General features: G+C 41.8%; 1 pseudogene; it reads left to right on the top strand.

The window, feature by feature from the left end:
- Positions 1-2,828: 2,828 nt before the first annotated feature.
- On the top strand, positions 2,829-4,597 carry LOC122425837 (annotated as a pseudogene).
- The last annotated feature ends 240 nt before the right edge of the window (positions 4,598-4,837 follow it).

Genomic DNA, 4,837 nt, shown 5'->3' with positions numbered 1-4,837 from the left:
ACAGAGATGCCAAGCTGGTGGTTCATGAAAGTGTCTGACCTATAGGATCAGTGGATTTTGGTGTTATTATTTAAACATTTAAAACAATGAATATTCCTTGGAAGGACTGTTGCTGAAGTTCCAATACTTTGGATACCTAATATGAAGAGCCAACTCATTGGAAAAGACCCTAATGTTGGGAAGGATCAAAGGCAGGAGGAGAAGGGGACAGCAGAGGATGAGATTGTTGGATAGCAATATCAACTCAATGGACATGAATATGAGTTGGACATGACTTAGTGACTGAACAAAAACAATAATTTAAAAACTGGGGAATTTGACATTAAAATTGAGATTTTCAGGTGTTTTTGGTTTTGTTTTGTTAGAAATTAGAAGATCCAGCAATGTTGGGCCCACATTCCCTCAAGGAAACAATTTTCTGGGAGTTCCTTGGCAGTCCAGTGGTTAAGACTCGGCCACTCAAACATTGTATGAAGTGAAGTGAAAGTCGCTTAGTCGTGTCCGACTCTTTGCGACTCCATGGACTATACAGTCCATGGAATTCTCCAGGCCAGAATACTGGAGTGGGTAGCCTTTCCTTCTCTAGGGGATCTTCCCAACCCAGGACAGAATTAAGCTGGTATAGCTAAGACCATCAAGAGTAGCCAGCCTCCAGGTGACTCAACAGTTGATTGGAGATGCCTGGGCAAATGTTGGCTAAATGAGGCCAGTTGACTGCAGCCTAGCACTGCCCAGACCAGAAGAGCTGCACAGTTGACCCAGAGACTCCTGAGCAACGCAAGTCACTACATCTGGGGAATGCTCTGATATTCAGTAATAGCTAGCTTACATGGCAAGTGTCCACTTTCCAGTGTATTCAATCCAACCTCTGAAAGTTGAGTATGAGAGAGAGATAAAGATTTATATCACTTGTTCTTTTGTGGTAACTGAGACAAAAAAAGACAAACATTATGTAATAGGACAGTATTTTTTTAAAGGTCATGGTTACTTCTCTACAGGAACATAGTTGCTGCAAAATGATTTAGGAGCAAAGATAACTGATTTCAAAATATTGTCAACTAGACAACATAACAATAGTAGGATAGATACACATGTGAGTCTAAGGCTATACCATAGGGAGAGAAAGGTTAAAACAAGCTGTTCTTAGCTTTGTGCATTTCTCTCTCAATCATCAGGTTCAGTCTCTTCAAGTTTCCACCTTAAGTCAGATACTGCAATCTACAGACTGGTTATACACTTTGTATTAAATAGTCTCTCTTTTCGATCCTATTCTTGCTCAGGCCTGCAGCAGTTTCTTAATGCAGTTAAATGTCTACCAGGGAATAAGAGAAGAAGGACTTTCAGTAGAATGAGCCAGTTTGGTTAATGATGAGTAGTTCTGTGAAGATCAGTGGAAGAAGTCGAATTTATCTCTCCTTTCAAATTTTTATACTGCCTTTCTCTGCTCTCTTACCACTGATCATAAGGAACTGATCATAAAACAAAACATCTTTCAGGAAAAGTTTAGTTTAGTTAACCAGAGTCTAACCTGTTGGGATAATTTCAGAGCCTAGCTGACCTGGGGGAAGAGAAATAGTCAACTCCAGCCGTCTCTAGCTGTCCTGACCCACTTAAGATGCGGAGATAAAAAAATCTCTCAGAAGTACATTTGGAGTGCACAGTGAAGATACAGGTTCATTGAAAGATGGAGACCTGATCACAGGACTACAGAAAACTTCCCCTCCCCCAGACCTCACCACCACATTGCTAGAAGTCTATGGTGGTTCCTTTTATGCAGTATATTCAGCTACGAAGGAAAAATTACAAAGCATATCAAAAGGCAAAAACCACAGTTTGAAGACACCGAGGAATCATCAGAACCAGACATAGCGTGGGTGTTGGAATTATCAGATAGGGAATTTAAACCCATTCTGATGAACATGCTGCGATCTCTAGTGGGTAAGGCAATCAGCCTGCAAGGTCAGATGGGCAATGTAAGCACACAGACAGAAATCCTAAGAAATGTTTAGGTCACTTAAAACATCTTTGGGACATTCACTCTAACTTAAAATGTCCAACAGTCAAGATAAAGATGTAAAAGACATGCTTTTTTTTCTCCTTAGAAAGACACTTATCAGCTCTTTCTTAGAAATGGGAAGACAACTTGTTTTTAAATTATTACTCCATCCTTCCTGTGTCCCCACACCACTCTAGGGCATCTGGGTCATGGCTGAGGAGGCGGTTAGGCAACAGGTTGAATCTTCTGCCCTCCTTGGCTTCTGGAATCTCAGCTTTTGAGTTTTGAGTTCAATCCTTATTTTTGGGTTTTGTCCCTCTGGCTTCATGTGGCTCAAGCTAGGCTGAACGGCCTTATTACTCCTGAGTTAGGAATACTTCTCTAGGGGTGGCTCAAAGGTGGCTCAAAGGGTGAAGAATCCACCTGCAATGTGGGAGACCTGGGTTCGTTCCCTGGGTTAGGAAGATCCTCTGGAGGAAGGCATGGCTACCCACTCCAGGATTCTTGCTTAGAGAATCCCATGGACAGGGGAGCCTGGTGGACTACAGTCCTCATGGTTGCAAAGATTTGGACATGACTGAGAGATTTTCACTTTCAGGACTACCTCTCAAGGGGTTGCAGTCCCCCGTGGTGTGGAGCTGAGCACTATGGTCTATTCCTCAGTGTTCTTACTTTTCGGCTTTCACGAGGACCAAGGAAAGGAGGGTCCGGGCTTGGAAAGCCGTACTCCTCGACACTATTCTCAGGACTGAGGAAATGTCTGTGGCTTTGAGAACACAGCCCCATCAGGGTTTCTACCATGTAGCAGGCAATGAGGGGCAAGTTAGTTAAGGAGTTATGTATCATCAGGCTTGAAATCAACAGGGACACGCCCACAAATGTGCTTTGCAGTGCAGTGACAAAGCATGATGAATTATTTCTTTTATAGTGATGCTTGTAGGGATGAGAGGGCAGAGCCCCTACAGCAGAACTGTTGCAAACTGCCCTGCTTGGCCTTGTATCTTTCCAAGCAACCCGTCCTTCTGTGTCAAGGTTGTGTAGCTGCGCTCCTAGGCTAGTATAGACAAGGCTTTGCCTGCAGATGGCTAGAATTTGCATGGATAAATCAGAATAGTATTTGTATGGATAATGCAGAAACAAGAGGCTTTCTTTTTGCCAGATAGGATTCCTTAGAAGAGACAGTATCGGCCATTTCATGGACGCTGGGTGTGCCAGAGCATCTGGGAACGCCAGGCGGGAGGGGATGGAGAAGACCTAGCCTAGGTTCTGTGGATTTGAACCTCCGCATTTCTAACCCAAGATCTCGAAATGCATCGTGATTCCTGTCCATTGGACTGTAAAGTTTATGTAGGTAATCTTGGAAACAATGGTAACAAGACTGAATTGGAACAAGGTTTTGGCTATTATGGACCACTTCGAAGTGTGTGGGTTGCTAGAAACCCTCCTGGCTTTGCTTTTGTTGAATTTGAAGATCCCCGAGATGCAGCTGATGCTGTCCGAGAGCTAGATGGGAGAACACTGTGTGGCTGCCAAGTAAGAGTGGAACTATCGATGGTGAAAAGAGAAGTCGTAATCGTGGCCCACTTCCTTCTTGGGGTCATCGCCCTCGATATGATTATCTGAGGAGGAGTCCTCCACCTCGCTGCAGATCTCCAAGACGGAGAAGCTTCTCCCACCGGAGCAGGTCCCTTTCTAGAGATAGAAGAAGAGAGAGATCACTGTCCCGGGAGAGATATCACAAGCCGTCCTGATCTTTCTCTAGGTCTCGTAGCCGATCTAGGTCAAATGAAAGGAAATAGAAGACCAATTTGCAAGAGGAGTGGTGTGCAGGAAATAACTTTATTTGACAGGAGTATGTACAGAAAATTCAAGTTTTGTTTGAGACTTCATAAGCTTGGTGCATTTTTAAAATGTTTTAACTGTTCACATTTGTTTGTCTGTTGGAACAGTGACACAAAGGTGTAATTCTCTATGGTTTGAAATGGATCATATGAGGCATGTAATATCAAGAATTATTACTTTACAATGTTCCCTTAAGCAAAATTTAATTTGCTTTGAATTTGAGTCTTGCATAGGCTGATAATAAACCTCTTAACTCCTGCCCAGCTAAAGTCAATATTTAACAATATGGAAATAAAAACTGGCAAAAATTGGAAGATTTTTTTCAACATAGCTGGGATATGGTATGCAGCTGTAGTTAAGCAGTTTTTAAAAGCTGCTGTGAACTCAAAAGCTAGCTGGAAAAATTAAACCTTCACCCTTAAACTAGATTAGAGGTTTAAAAATCCCACTAGTCTTCACACTGGACGAAAGGTTGTCCAGTTGGTGTAGAATCTAAGAAGTTTCAAGGAAGTTAGTTTATTTTTGCTTTAGGTTGTAAGTTCCTTCTATGATTGCTGTATATGAATACATAGCTCTTTGTAACGTTCTTTATTTGGAAATCTGAGACTACTCAAGATAACAAATGTCCTGCCAGTTTAAGGGTACATTGTAGAGCTGAACTGAGTTACTGTGCAAGATGCTTTTTTTATGCTGTCATTTGTAATACGTTTTGTGAGAATCCTTGGGATTAAAGTTTTGGTTACAAAAAAAAAAAAAAAAGAAGAGATGGTATCAGTAAAATAGATACCACTGCTATTCTTACTTGACAGAGGAGGTAGTTAGTGAATCAGAGCTTTTAGGAGGTGAATGTGAGTGAACTAAATAAAAACCTGAATTAAATCCTAAAGAAACAAAATCAAATCAACAAAGTTCAAATCTAAAGGTCTTCCCCCCACCTCACTCTACCCCAGCAGTCTCCATTTTCTCCACCAGATGGCAGTAATTCCACATAGTTTTTCT

This window comes from Cervus canadensis, chromosome 23 (genome assembly GCF_019320065.1).
Source record: "Cervus canadensis isolate Bull #8, Minnesota chromosome 23, ASM1932006v1, whole genome shotgun sequence".
NCBI classification, from domain to species: Eukaryota; Metazoa; Chordata; class Mammalia; order Artiodactyla; family Cervidae; genus Cervus; species Cervus canadensis.
Note: the sequence above shows the minus strand (reverse complement) of the source record. Positions and strands in the feature narration are given on the sequence as shown.